This window comes from Triticum urartu, chromosome 2A, assembly GCF_056163025.1.
Source record: "Triticum urartu cultivar PI428250 chromosome 2A, HENAU_Tu73, whole genome shotgun sequence".
Classification (NCBI taxonomy): Eukaryota; Viridiplantae; Streptophyta; class Magnoliopsida; order Poales; family Poaceae; genus Triticum; species Triticum urartu.
Window position 1 is genome coordinate 558114366 of NC_141874.1, and position 16491 is coordinate 558130856.

Here is a 16491-nt window from a genome sequence, read left to right on the forward strand (position 1 = left end):
GCGTTCACTAACGGTGTAACAGACGTAAGGATGAGCGAGGAGCTCGCCATCAACAATGACTTGTGCACTGCGCTGGAGCTGTTCAAGCTGACTGACAAGTGCGCGAGGGCGGAGGAAGGTCGCCTCTTCCTACTCAACCACCCAGACATCGATCCCGAGGACAAGAAGGCCAAGGCTAAGGAAGCAAAGCGCAAGGGCCCCACCATGCTTGCGGCGGAGCCCGAGCTGAAATGCGGTCGCGATTGTGACGAGCCCTCCAAGGACGGCGTCCATTCTGCGTCTTCCACGATGTGCACACCCACAACACCGATGTTTGTCAGGAGCTCAGGGCGCCCCGGGACGAGCGCCTGGGTGATAACCCACAAGTATAGGGGATCACAATAGTTTTTGAGGGTAAAGTATTCAACCAAAATTTATTGATTCGACACAAGGGGAGCCAAAGAATACTCTCAAGTATTAGCAGCTGAGTTGTCAATTCAACCACACTTGGAAACTTAATATCTGCAGCAAAGTGTTTAGTAGCAAAGTAATATGATAGTAGTGATAACGGTAGCAAAAGGTAACAGTAGTAAAAGTGATGTTTTTGGTATTTTGTAGTGATGATAGCAATATCAACGGAAAAGTAAATAAGCAAAGAACAATATATGGAAAGCTCGTAGGCAATGCATCAGTGATGGAGAATTATGCCGAATGCGGTTCATCATGTAACAGTCATAACCTAGGGTGACACACAACTAGCTCCGGTTCATTGATATAATGTAGGCATGTATTCCGAATATAGTCATATGTGCTTATGGAAAAGAACTTGCATGACATCTTTTGTCCTACCCTCCCGTGGCAGCGGGGTTCCTTACGGAAACTAAGGGATATTAAGGCCTCCTTTTAATAGAGTGCCGGAACAAAGCATTAACACGTAGTGAATACATGAACTCCTCAAACTACGGTGATCACCGGTAAGTATCCCGATTATTGTCACTTCGGGGTTAACGGATCATAACACATAATAGGTGACTATAGACTTGCAAGATAGGATCAAGAACACTCATATATTGATGAAAACATAATAGGTTCAGATCTGAAATCATGGCACTCGGGCCCTAGTGACAAGCATTAAGCATAGCAAAGTCATAGCAACATCAATCTCAGAACATAGTGGATACTAGGGATCAAACCCTAACAAAACTAACTCGATTACATGGTAGATCCCATCCAACCCATCATCGTCCAGCAAGCCTACGATGAAATTACTCACGCACGGCGGTGAGCATCATGAAATTGGTGATGGAGGACGGTTGATGATGATGATGGCGACAGATTCCCCTCTCCGGAGCCCCGAACGGACTCCAGATCAGCCCTCCCGGGATGTTTTAGGGCTTGGAGGCGGCTCCGTATCGTAAAACACGATGATTTCTTCTCTCTGATTTTTTTCTCCCCGAAACACAATATATGGAGTTGGAGTTGGAGTCGGAGAGGCAACGGGGGGCCCACGAGATAGGGGGCGTCCTAGGGGGTTAGGCGCGCCCCCCACCCTCATGGAGAGGTGGTGGGCCCCTAGCCTTCATCTTTTGCAGGTATTTTCCATATTTTCTGAAAAGTGGCTCCGTGAAGTTTCAGGTCATTCTGAGAACATTTGTTTCTGCACATAAATAACACCATGGTAATTCTGCTGAAAACAGGGTCAGTCCGGGTTAGTTCCATTCAAATCATGCAAGTTAGAGTCCAAAACAAGGGCAAAAGTGTTTGGAAAAGTAGATACGTTGGAGACGTATCAACTCCCCCAAGCTTAAACCTTTGCTTGTCCTCAAGCAATTCAGTTGACAAACTGAAAGTGATAAAGAAAAACTTTTACAAACTCTGTTTGCTGTTGTTGTTGTAAATATGTAAAGCCAGCATTCAAGTTTTCAGCAAAGATTATAACTAACCACATTCACAATAACGCATAGGTCTCAAGTTTACTCATATCAATAGCATAATCAACTAGCGAGCAATAATAATAAATATCGGATGACAACACTTTCTCAAAATAATCATAATATGATATAACGAGATGGTATCTCGCTAGCCCTTTCTGAGACCGCAAAACATAAATGTAGAGCACCTTTAAACACCAAGGACTGACTAGACATTGTAATTCATGGTAAAAGAGATCCAGTCAAGTCATACTCAATGTAAACTAACAGTAATGAATGCAAATGATAGCGGTGCTCTCCAACTAGTGCTTTTTAATAAGAAGATGATGACTCATCATAAAAGTAAATAGATAGGCCCTTCATAGAGGGAAGCAGGGATTTGTAGAGGTGCCAGAGCTCGGTTTTGAAATAGAGGTGAATAATATTTTGAGCGATATACTTTCATTGTCAACATAACAACCAAGAGATGGCGATATCTTCCATGCTACACACATTATAGGCGGTTCCCAAACAGAATGGTAAAGTTTATACTCCCCCTTCCACCAACAAGCATCAATCCATGGCTTGCTCAAAACAACGAGTGCCTCCAACTAAAAAGAGTCCTAGGGGGAGTTTTGTTTGCAATTATTTTGATTTAGTTTGCATAAAGCATGGGACTGGGCATCCCGGTGACCAGCCATTTATCTCGTGAGTGAGGAGCGGAGTCCACTCCTCTTGAGAATAACCCGCCTAACATGGAAGATACAGACAGCCCTAGTTGATACATGAGCTATTCGAGCATACAAAACAGGATATTTATTTGAAGGTTTAGAGTTTGGCACATACAAATTTACTTGGAACGGCAGGTAGATACCGTATATAGGTAGGTATAGTGGACTCATGTGGAATAACTTTGGGGTTTAAAGAGTTTGGATGCACTAGCAGTATTCCCGCTTAGTACAGGTGAAGGCTAGCAAAAGACTGGGAAGCGACCAGCTAGAGAGCGACAACAGTCATGAACATGCATTAAAATTAATCAACACCGAATGCAAGTATGAGTAGGATATAATCCACCATGAACATGAATATCATGAAGGCTATGTTGATTTTGTTTCAACTACATGCGTGAACATGCGCCAAGTCAAGTCACTTAAATCATTCAAAGGAGGATACCACCCTATCATACCACATCATAACTGTCTCAATAGCATGTTGGCATACAAGGTAAACCATTATAACTCATAGCTAATCAAGCATGGCACAAGAAACTATGATCTCTAGTTGTCATTACAAACATGTTTATTCATAATAGGCTGAATCAGGAACGATGAACTAATCATATTTACAAAAACAAAAGAGGTCAAGTTCATACCAGCTTTTCTCATCTCAGTCAGTCCATCATATATCATCATAATTTCCTTTCACTTGCACGACCGAATGATGTGAATAATAATAATAGTGCACGTGCATTGGACTAAGCTGGAATCTACAAGCATTCAATAAACAGGAGAAGACAAGGTAATATGGGCTCTTTTGTCAGATAAACAATAATGCATATAAGAGTCACTTCAACAATTTAATCATGGTCTTCTCCTATCGACCCCCAAAGAAAAGAAAAGAAATAAAACTATTTACACGGGAAAGCTCCCAACAAGCAAAAGAAGAACAAGAAATATTTTTGGGGTTTCTTTTTAATTACTACTACAAGCATGGAAATTAAACTGATTAAAAGCTACAACTAATTTTTTTGGTTTTTCTTAAGGTTTATTAAACACACAAGAAGTGTGACGCCCGGATAATTAAGCTACAATACTCCCATGTTAACGATGCCACGTCACCTCGGGTATTGTTGCTAATCTCGCGTTAGTTCGAAGCCGATTCAAATTCAAATTCAAAAATCAAGCAAACAATAAAAGTTTTCAAATATTAAAACTAAAATGTTCAGGTTGTGCCAAATAACGCATAGGTAAATGCCCGTGCGTTGCAACGGGACAATGCGTGATGCGGATATCAGGCTAGCTAGTGGCATAGATATTGTAGTGGTGCAATATTTTTATCATGTAACGTTTTGCCCTTAAATCATTACAATATACCATGAATCATATTTGTTCTCCTCCGTAGCTCAGAAATAAATGGTTCAAAAAACTTTAGCCATTATTTACTTAGGGAAATCAGCCAATTTTTTATAGTACTCCCTCTGTAGACTACCAAAATGTCACATATTTACAAACGGATGTAGTACTTCTGAAATTATGTATGAAAGAACTTGCACCCTTGTTAACATGTTTGCTACCACAAATTATTTTACAGTGTAAGATTGTACAAAAAACAATAGATGTCCCAGCCTTATCTCTACGCACGACAGAGTAGAGGCCAAGTGCACATTGTTAAAGAATTGAGATTGTCATTCTTATGCATGGATGGATGGATATTCCCTGCGAAAATTAATTCCCACAAATAAACATATCTTCTTTGCTAAATGTAGCTTCACCAAACAAACTGAAGAATTCAATAAAAAATCAATCATTGACTTCACATGGAATCAAACTTCGTATGCACGTGAATTGTTGCCTAAAACTGGTAGAACAAACATGTTCAACTGAATTGTTTACGACACTGGATCAACTCATAATCTCACTTATAGACTAAAATTTATGATGCTTATAAACCGAAATATTTTTTTAGAGCAGATAAAAAAGAATGTATAGGGACTGCCAGTTGCATAATTGATAGTTACATGAAACATCTAAATTTTTAAGAATCAAACATGATCCAAGGAAGCGAAACACATCTGCAAGTATCTAATAACAAAATCCATATGAAAGACAACCTCTATTGTTTGAAAAATTGTCAGTTCCACTCCTTTGTTTTAATAGGAATGGCCAGTTAGTCCAGCACATCCCCTTTGTCATAGATCAGTAGAAGGCAAAACTGGATACACATTTATGTGGGCCTACTCCTATCATAGTTTATACAGAGTAAAAAACTGAGATTACATATGCCTACATAATAAGATTCCTGTGGATCATCATGTTCTTACTTTGAAATATGGTAGCACCAAATTGAAAGATTCTGATGTGTTAGTTTTGGCACAATGGAAAATTCAGTGCATGTACCTATACTCAACACCAGTTATCATGGTCACCCTCATCTTGATTGAGTACTAATCAAGCAGCAGCAAGTTGAGTAAAACCAACATATTTCAGTCACTATCTTGTGAATTTTTTAGCCATAAGAGTAAGGAAATCATCTGAACAGATCTTAATATTCCAAAACTAAAATTAACAGACCTACAACATGCATGTTTCTATATAACCAATCTGCAAGCAATATCTCTTTTGAGGATTACATCAAGACTTAGACCTACGTCAAGGCTGCATCGTTTTCCTTCAAGAGCGGAGCATGTAATTGGTCCACGACACCATCCGCAACCATAAGGTCTCCGGGAGCTTCGGCGGATTTAATATCAACAATAATTGGGTCGGACAATGATCTGCTTACAAAATCAACCCCTAGCTCCTTTCCCCACTGCGTAGTCGATCTCCACCACCAGGGAGCCTCGAAATACCTTATAAAATTCCTTCAGTCCAACAAAAATAGCGCTAGCTTCGGTCACCTTGACAATTATTCATGCACCCAGCCGCCTATCTGCAAGCAATTTTTGCATCATCTCTAGTACACTCCATGCACATAGTTAGCGTGATTAGAGCATTGTCGGCAACAAACAGAAATCCATATGTAGTCTAAATCTTAACTAAACTTTATAGGTTTGACCGTCCAGGAGCTCGGTGACACAAAATTTGATAACTCAAACTTTAAACCTTATCGGTCTACCATCATCCATGGCAAATCCACCACATACTTGGCTTCATATTGAGATGGTTCACTGCCTTCATCTCACACGACTTGTCACACTGCATATCCACGAGTCAATCCAGTCAATATTTGATGACTGGAAAAAATTCAGAGTAAATCGATGGATGCATGAATAAATCAATCGATGTGTTGCAACAGGAGGAAAAAAACATCACACACAAGCCACCAAGCTCTAGGGCCTTCGTCTCAAATCAAGCATACTCAGCACCCATGCAATGGGCCCCACGGTCGTCTTGCACCCCTGCAGCCCAACGGGCGATGTCGTCGGCGAGTCAAGGCAGTGGCGGAGCAGGCGCGACACAGATGCCACAAGCTGCTTCGCCGCCTTTCCCCAAAATTCAACACAACAACAAAGGAAACTTGGCTAGAGATTGCGTTGAACACTTAACTGCAGCAAGGATGATTAAAACTTTCAATAATACAAATTTGGCTGTGCGTTACAGTGGGAGATACTTTGTATATGATGGCGAATACGGGAAAGGAAAATAATAGGAAATGACTAAATGTGTTTGTACCTCCTGACAACATCCTTTTGCGCTGCATCACGTATAGTAATGATGTCACAAGCATGCTCTTGACGACAACGATTCACATGTGCTCGCGACCTACAGAGAATGGAGAAAAGAAGGGCAGAGGAGGGAGGCTTTCATCTATCAAGCATAAATATTTACTGAATAAAATCGATCTAATCTATACCAACTTGAGCAGGATTGTCGAATAGCTTCCTCTTACATCAGAAAATCCAGCACACCAAATATATACATATGCTTAGCAATGACACAGAAATCAGATTGTTTCAAAGATAGTGAGGATCGACATAGGGTTTGAAGAATTTTGACAATGTAAACTGTAATAAGTTACAACCTCCATCACACATGTAATTTTATCAAATTGACAAGGCAAGTTATAGGAACTGTAGCCTAAAAATGGTATGTTCCTGTTTGAGATCATTTATAAAATCAATAAAATATAACGACATTAGGGATCAAGGACCAAAGATCAATTAAGGAAATCAGAGATTAGGCAATCATACTTACCTTGTTAAGAATGACACTGATAGAATTAGTGACGGGATGTGTGGTACGCATGCCAATGGATCCGTGCATCCTTGATATCACATGTACGTACACAAAGCTTGCTGGGTTGAAACTTGAAAGGATATTGATTCATCTATCAGTCGGACATACACGAACATGATTTTGTTTTGTATCTTTAAGGAAAGGCATCCTTTCTTGACCATATATCCATTACTAAATGAAGTTATTTTCAGATTTTTAACTTGGAAGATCAATAATTAGCCTCCATCCATATTGAGTATGTAGCAGTCCCCTGTTCTCCTTGAAAAGGAAAGATTGCAATTGCACATTTTGCACACTCAAATAGTCAAATTAATACATTTTTTAAGAAAAAATCCTTCAGGTGAGCCTTTTGTTTCTTGAGGGTCCACTGGTTCTGTAGTATCTATGTCTAATTTTTTTAGAATTCATCTTTTTCTCTTTATGTGGTGTATACAGTCAAACAAACTAATATACGCGTTCAATAGTGATTAGAAGGTACTTTTAGCCAGTCAGTCAGTTGGATAAAGATCAAGTTTGGCACCAAAAAATTGAGAGAAGAACTGAATATGCTTCTTAGATCATCGATCCACCATTATATGAGTCATGAAAGAAATCTTCCTTTTTTACATCAAAGATAGCACACTAACCACTTCCTTGTTTGTACGATGGTGTAGTACCAAGCCTATGCCCCTTCACTAATCACTCATACTCTCTCACCCACTTTGTATTATCATCATTCTCCCTTCTCTATACCATTCCCACTACTCAATGAATTTTGTCGCTGGATCACACAATCAAACCGTGCATGTATGATTTGGAACGCAAGATCATCAAGAAGAGTCTTCTTCAATTGCATATACAGGCGCAAAAAAGAAGTGCAATTTAGAAATTAACCCACGTAGATGTTGTACCTGAACCTCGTGTAGGATTTGGGGGAGGTTGTCGGCGAGCCAGGCGTCGAAGTCCTCATGCGACGACTACGCATCGACGGAGAAGATGCGGACGATCTCGGCGGGCGCGTAGCCGCTGGTGTAAGCATCCACGGGGGAGGCTCCACCGCCGCGGTCCGGCAGCGCACGGCGGCCGGCGTAGAGCATGGCCCGGTGGGCGCCGATTTGGCAGCAGAGGGCGGCGCGCTCGGTGTCGCAGGCATCGCAGAGCGGGGCACCACCATCGCAGAGCTGACCCCGTGCAAGGCGCCGTCACACTCGAAGAAGAGCCTGGCGCCGTCGGTGGAGTAGAAGACCACGACGCGCTCGGTGACGCAGTTGGCACAAAAGAATGACTGCTGCAGTTTTCTTAGATTTATTTATTACCATGGGTGCAGCTGCTGGTGGTCGGTGGATCAATCATCGAGACTCGATCTAGTTTGATGACCAATTTGAGTTGTACACGTTCCAATATAGGCCCACCGGCCGGGACGTGTGCCGGCTTGTGTGCAGGCTCAGGCCTTTGTAGTGATTCGTGGACAATCGTACGAATCGTTTTTAGTACCACCTCGCATGTAGGAAATGATATAGCTGAAAAAAATTGAAAGCATAAATTCACAGGAAGAAGCATATTGTGACGATGAATCCGGAAACTCAATCCGTACTTTATTATTAGGGAGAGATGGTGGAAAAAGAACACTTCTATAAAATACTTAAATACTTTAAAATGATTAAAACAGTAGTTGAAGTAATTAAATAAATGCCTTTGATATTTTAGAAAATACTAATTTATTTTATTTGTGGTAAAACCTTTTGTGGCAGTGGGTGGTGTTGAGACACTAAATTAGAAAGTTACTTTGCGATGTATAAAACAAAAGTAGTTCCAGAAATAAAAGAAAACAGTAAAAGAAAATAAACAAAAGATGAAAAGAAAACAAAGAAAAATAAAAGACACCCCCTCCCCCCGACTGGGCCCTGGCCCAGTTGGCCGAAGGGGCCGGCCGGCCCAGCCAACCCACTCATGCACCCCTCTGGCCTACTAGGCCCCCTCCCCTCCCCGTGACCTAGTGCCGCCCCCACTCCCTCCCCCTCGTCCCACTCCTCTGCCTCCCTCCACCCGATCCAGATTGGATCGAGGCAATCGGGGCCTGATCCCGTCGCCCCGTCGCCGACCCCCGACGCCACCGGCGCCGCCTCCCTGCCAAACTGCATCGTCCTCAACCCCCTCCTCAACGGACGCCGAGCGCGCCGCCCCGCCGCTGCACCACTGCCTCCACGTCGCGTCGTCCCTGTCCCCGACCATGACCCCCACTGCCCTGTGCCCTACACCGTCCGTGAGCTTCCTCCTTCCCCTCTTTGTTCCGCGCTCACCGCGTCCGGGCCGCGCCCCGCAGCTCCACGCCGGCGCGCCGCCTGCGCCGTGCTCTGCACGTGCTGCGCCCGCGGCCACCCACACACCCACACGCGCTCGCTCGCGCGGGGCCGCGCCCACCGCTGCTTGCTTCCGGCCAACCACGCCCAGCCGCTTCCGTCGTTGGCCGCCGCTGCTGCTATCGCTGTCGTGCCCACTCCGTCTGGCTGCGCCCTCCCCCGCCCCAGACCACTCCCCGTCACGGCCCCTGTTTGCTCGCCGCGGCCTGCATCTGCAGCCCGCTACCCCGTGCCAGACACGCCCCCCCCGTTCGCCCGAGCTTCCCCCCCCACGCGCCTAGGCTCCAGACGCGCCCGCTACTGGCCCCCTCTCACCATCGGCTCCACCTTGCCGCCTCACCCTGATGCAGCTGCCGCCGACCACCGCCACCCCGCGTCCCTACGCCGCCTCTCGCCACGGCGGCCGCCTGGACAGCGCCCTGGCCCCCGGCGCCCCGCAGCGCTCTACCGGGTTCGGCCATGCCCAAGCGCCCGCTGCCTGTTTCGCCCAGCACCCGCAAAACTCCCGTGGGCCACTTACACACGGGCCCCACCGCCCTGGAACATTAAAAAAAGGATATAAAAAAGAATTTTAAATAATAATAATAATAATTAATTAATTAACTAATTAGGACAAATAATTAACCTAATTAACCTCTATTAGTAATCTAATTAACTAATTAATGTAGCTAATCTGATAGTTAGTTAGTCTGTCAATGATAGTGGGACCCACATGTCAGTTTGACTAGGTCAACTGACTAGTTGACTGCTGACATCACTCTGACATCATGCTGATGTCATAATTGCATTTTCTAATTAAATTAATTAAATAAATTCTAAAATTAATTTAAATCTTTTAAAATTAATATAAAATAAACCGTAACCCGGATGGAAAAACTTTGTACATAAAAGTTGCTCAGAACGACGAGATAAATCTGGATACGCAGCCCGTTCGTCCGCCACGCATCCCTAGCATAGAAAAACGCAACTTTCCCCCTCCGGTTCATCTGTCCGAAAACGCGAAACACTAGGGATATTTTCCTAGATGTTTTCCCCCCTTCACCGGTACCACCTCTTACCGCGTTAGGGCACCCCTAGCACCGCTACTTGTCATGTCATGCATTGCTATGCATTTGTTTGCTCAATATTTATTGTTTCTCCCCCCCTCTTCTCTCGCTAGACACCGAGACCGACGCCGCTGCTACCCAGTGCGACTACGGCGTTGACGACCTCTCTCTCTTGCCAGAGCAACCAGGCAAGCCCCGCCTTTGATCACCAGATATCGCCAACTCTTCTCTCTACTTCTTGCATTAGAGTAGTGTAGCATGTTACTGCTTTCCGTTAAACCTATCCTGATGCATAGCATGTCCTTGCTACTACTGTTGTTACCTTTACCTGCAATCCTAATGCTTAGTATAGGATGCTAGTTTATCATCAGTGGCCCTACACTCATGTCTGTCTGCCATGCTATACTACTGGGCCGTGATCACTTCGGGAGGTGATCACGGGTATATATTATATACTTTATATACATGACACAGGTGGTGACTAAAGTCGGGTCAGCTCGTTGAGTACCCGCAAGTGATTCTGATGAGGGGGCTGAAAGGACAGGTGGCTCCATCCCGGTAGAGGTGGGCCTTGGTTCCTGACGGCCCCCGACAGTTACTTTGTGGCGGAGCGACAGGGCAGGTTGAGACCACCTAGGAGAGAGGTGGGCCTGGCCCTGGTTGGCGTTCGTGGTTACTTCAAAAAAACACACTTAACGAGATCTGGGTATTTGATCTGAGTCTGGCTACTGGCCTATACGCACTAACCATCTACGCAGGGACAGTTATGGGCACTCGACGTCGTGGTATCAGCCGAAGCCTTCGTGACGTCAGCGACTGAGCGGCACGCGCCGGGTTGGACCGTGTAACGCAACTTCCTTTGTAATGGAGGTTGCTAGGTCTGCTCACCGGCCGCGTACGCAACGTGCAGGTGTGCAATGGGCGATGGGCCCAGACCCCTGCACGCATAGGATTTAGACCGGCGTGCTGACCTCTCTGTTGTGCCTAGGTAGGGCTGCGACGTGTTGATCTTCCGAGGCCGGGCATGACCCAGAAAAGTGTGTCCGGCCAAATGGGATCGAGCGTGTTGGGTTATGTGGTGCACCCCTGCAGGGAAGTTAATCTATTCGAATAGCTGTGATCTTCGGTAACAGGACGACTTGGAGTTGTACCTTGACCTTATCACAACTAGAACCAGATACTTAATAAAACACACCCTTCCATGTGCTAGATACAACCGGTGATCGCTCTCTCACAGGGTGACGAGGAGAGAATCATCGGTTAGGATTATGCTATGCGATGCTACTTGGTGAACTTACCATCTACTCTCTTCTTCTGCTGCAAGGCGGAGGTTACCAGAAGCGTAGTCTTCGACAGGACTAGCTATCCCCCTCTTATTCCGGCATTCTGCAGTTTAGTCCACATATGATACCCTTATTCCATGTGATACCAATGCATACATATGTAGTGTAGCTCCTTGCTTGCGAGTACTTTGGATGAGTACTCACGGTTGCTTTTCTCCCCCTTTTCCCCTTTCCTATACCCGATTGCTGCGACCAGACGTTGGAGCCCAGGAGCCAGACACCATCGTCGATGACGACTACTACTACTCGGGAGGTGCCTACTACTACGTGCAGCCCGCTGACGACGACTAGGAGTAGTTTAGGAGGATCCCAGGCAGGAGGCCTGTGCCTCTTTCGATCTGTATCCCAGTTTGTGCTAGCCTTCTTAAGGCATACGTGTTTAACTTATGTCTGTACTCAGATATTGTTGTTTCCGCTGACTTGTCTATGATCGAGCTCTTGTATTCGAGCCCTCGAGGCCCCTGGCTTGTAATATGATGCTTGTATGACTTATTTTATTTATAGATTTGTGTTGTGATATCTTCCCGTGAGTCCCTGATCTTGATCATACACATTTGCGTGTATGATTAGTGTACGATTGAATCGGGGGCGTCACAAGAAGAAAGCATAAAAAGGAAATTAAACTAGCATGGATGATACAATGAAAAAGTATGAGCACCGACATCTAGCAATGAGTGTGTGAACATAAATGTAATGTCGGTGGGAAATACATACTCCCCAAGCTTAGGCTTTTGGCCTAAGTTGGTCTATGGCCACGGCTGGCCTGGCGGATATCCATAATAATAGTTGTGGTCGTACTGAGAAGAAGAAGAGGAAGACTCCGATTGCCACTGGCTGACAATCATCTCCGGATCCCACTGGTAATTAGACTGTCGTGAAGGATCAATTTGTGGTTCCGGCTCTGACTCCACGGCTGGTGCAGGGTTCTGGTAGGCGTGAATAGCCTTCAACGGAACAAGGTACGTGCCTGAAGATAAATCAAACAAAGAAGGAGCAGGCAGGGTAATAGTCTCAGGATGATGTTTATTAAAGAACAATTGGTATTTAAGCTCTCCTTCCCTATTCTTAACAATAAAATCATGTGCCACCATACTTTTGTAATCTAGATAAACACGAGGCAGCACCTTTTCTTCCTTCTCAAAATGCCTAATAGGTATGTTAAAATGTGCAGCTAGGCGTGAAGCATAGATGCCTCCAAAGATGGGGCCCTTGGTACGGTTCAGACTTAACCGTTTAGCAATAATGCCGCCCATACTAAAAGTGTTATCACTATATAAACCGTGGAGCAGAATAATAATATCAGGGATACTAAGATTTCCACAGTTTCCGCGACCAATTAAGCAACAACTAGCAAATAATGCAAAATAACGTAAAACAGGAAAATGTATGCTAGTGATTCGTGCATCGGAAACCTTCCTTGTTTCCCCTACAGTGATAGTATCAATAAACCCCTCCACATCATCACGATGTGGTTCTTCTGTCTTGCCCTCAAAAGGGACTAAACAAATCCGACAGAAATCATAAAGTGACATCTCCTTATGCTCATCGTATAAATGAAACTCCATCATAGGTGGAGAGTTCCTAGAATGGAAATGAAAGTTTTGCACAAAGGTATTTGTGAGTAAGAGATACTGATCGCATTGGTCGTGGAGGAAAGCGGTGAGGCCTGCATTCTTAGCCATTTCATGAAAATCTTCATAAATACCGGCTGCTCTCAAGAAATCATCAGAAGGCCATTCACACGCCCGAACCTCCGTGGTGTGAGGCAGATTATACTTAGGCTTCGGTGCCTTTTCCTTCGAGCTTTGGCTCGATGAGCCCCTCAAAAGTCTCCTCATCATTTTCTGAAAAATTCTGAACTTTTTAGTAACTTCAAAATAAAAGCAAACCAAACTCAATAATATTGATAGCAATTACTCCTACAAGTGCCTAGGGCCTATATCATGCATCAAGACTACTTTTGACCATATAAATTTGACATGCAGGCTCATGAACAGGGTCACCTAAGCAGCAAAAATTTTCAATGAATAAAGCACTAGAACAAAAAATAATTGGACCAATGGAGGAGTCACATACCAAGGAACAATCTCCCCAAGCAGTTTTGTGAGAGGTGCTTTGAGCAAGGAGATCGAAAATGGCAGCAAAGTGAGCTTGAACTCGTGCTTGAGCTGGATATTCGTGTTTGGGGGAGGAAGAAGGAGTGTGTGGGGGAAAGAATAAGTGGAGGAGGGCCACCGTGGGCCCACGAGGCAGGGGGCGCGCCCAGGGGGATAGGGTGCGCCCTCCACCCTCCTGGGCAGGTGGTTGACCCCCCTGCTATGTTCTCAGTGCCAAATATTCTCAAATATTCTAGAAAAAAATCATATTTAAATTTCAGGGCATTTGGAGATCTTTTATTTTTGGGGTATTTTTATATTGCACGGATAATCAGATAACAGACAAAAAAATATTTATTTTTATTTTATTTCATATAAATAACAGAAAGTAAAAGTGGGATACAGAAGGTTTTGCCTTCTAGTTTCATCCATCTCATGATCATCAAAAGGAATCCACTAACAAGGTTGATCAAGTCTTGTTAACGAACTCATTCCGAATAACATGGAACAGAAGAAATTTCGAATAACACTATGTTACCTCAACGGGGATATGCACATCCCCAATAATAAGAATATCATATTTCTTCTTGACAGTAGGAAGAGGAAATTCAAAACCTCCAAATATAATCGATGGAATTTTCCTAATAGAGTTGATACTATGAACTTGAGGTTGTTTCCTTGGAAAGTGTAGCGTATGCTCATTACCATTAACATGAAAAGTGACATTGCCTTTAGTGCAATCAATAACAGCCCCTGCAGTATTCAAAAAAGGTCTTCCAAGAATAATAGACATACTATCGTCCTCGAGAATATCAAGAATAACAAAGTCCATTAAAATAGTAACGTTTGCAACTACAACAGGCACATCCTCACAAATACCGACAGGTATAGCAGTTGATTTATCAGCCATTTGCAAAGATATTTCAGTAGGTGTCAACTTATTCAAATCAAGTCTACGATATAAAGAGAGAGGCATAACACTAACACCGGCTCCAAGATCACATAAAGCAGTTTTAACATAGTTTCTTTTAATGGAGCATGGTATAGTTGGTACACCGGGATCTCCAAGTTTCTTGGGTATTCCACCCTTAAAAGTATAATTAGCAAGCATGGTGGAAATTTCAGCTTCCGATATCTTTCTTTTATTTGTAATGATATCTTTCATGTACTTAGCATAAGGATTGGTTTTGAGCATGTCAGTTAATCGCATACGCAAAAAGATAGGTCTAATCATTTCAGCAAAGCGCTCAAAATCCTCATCATCCTTTTTCTTGGATGGTTTGGGAGGAAAAGGTATGGGTTTCTGAACCCAAGGCTCTCTTTCTTTACCATGTTTCCTAGCAACAAAGTCTTTCTTATCATAACGTTGATTCTTTGATTGTGGGTTATCAAGATCAACAACAGGTTCAATTTCTATATCATTATCATTACTAGGTTCAGCATCATCATGAACATTATCATTAATATTACCACTAGTTTCAGGTTCATTACCAGATTGTGTTTCAGCATCAGAAATAGAAATATCATTTGGATTCTCAGGTGTTTCAACAATAGGATCACTAGAAGCATGCAAAGTCCTATCATTTTTCTTTTTCTTCTTTTTAGAAGAACTAGGTACATCTATATTATTTCTCTGAGAATCTTGCTCAATTCTCTTAGGATGGCCTTCAGGATACAATGGTTCCTGAGTCATTCTACCAGTTCTAGTAGCCACTCTAACAACATTATCATTATTCTTATTACTCAATTCATTGAGCAAATCATTTTGAGCTTTAAGTACTTGTTCTACTTGAGTGGTAACCATAGAAGCATGTTTACTAATAAGTATAAGTTCACCTTTGACACTATCCATATAATCACCCAAGTGTTCAAGCATATTTGAATTGTATTTCAATTGTCTACCAAAATAAGCATTAAAATCTTCTTGCTTAGCCATAAATTTATCAAACTCATCCAAGCATGGGCTAACAAACTTAGTAAATGGGATTTCAACTTTATCATATCTATAGAGAGAATTTACCTTTACTACCTGTGTCGGGTTATCAAGACCATAAGTGTCTTCAATAGGAGAAGGATTTGGATTATATGTTTCTTCAACAGGCGGTAAATTAAGACCATGTATTTCTTCAATAGGAGGTAAATTCTTAACATCTTCAGCTTTAATACCTTTTTCTTTCATAGATTTCTTTGCCTCTTGCATATCTTCAGGACTGAGAAATAGAATACCCCTCTTCTTCGGAGTTGGTTTAGGAATAGGCTCAGGAATTGGCTCCGGAGGTGTCCAATTATTTTCATTTGTCAACATATCATTCAATAGAATTTCAGCTTCATCCGGTGTCCTTTCCCTGAAAATAGAACCAGCACAACTATCCAGGTAATCTCTGGAAGCATCGGTTAGTCCATTATAAAAGATATCAAGTATTTCATTTTTCTTAAGAGGATGATCAGGCAAAGCATTAAGTAATTGGAGAAGCCTCCCCCAAGCTTGTGGGAGACTCTCTTCTTAAATTTGTACAAAATTATATATATCCCTTAAAGCAGCTTGTTTCTTATGAGCAGGGAAGTATTTAGCAGAGAAGTAATAACTCATATCCTGGGGACTACGCACACAACCAAGATCAAGAGAATTAAACCATATCTTAGCATCACCCTTTAATGAGAACGGAAATATTTTGAGGATGTAAAAGTAACGAGTTCTCTCATCTTTAGTGAACAGGGTGGCTATATCATTCAATTTGTAAGATGTGCCACAACAGTTTCAGATTCATAACCATGAAAAGGATCAGATTCAACCAAAGTAATTATATCAGGATCAACAGAGAA

The 16491-nt window shown here is 43.0% G+C and overlaps 1 long non-coding RNA gene across 1 annotated transcript; it reads left to right on the top strand.

Annotated features, from left to right (window-relative positions):
- The first annotated feature begins 8830 nt into the window (after positions 1–8830).
- LOC147985882 (uncharacterized) lies at positions 8831–12091 on the top strand. Its single transcript, XR_015615165.1, has 3 exons — positions 8831–9086; positions 10343–10417; positions 11769–12091. It is a non-coding gene; the product is annotated as an uncharacterized LOC147985882 (long non-coding RNA).
- Positions 12092–16491: the final 4400 nt, after the last annotated feature.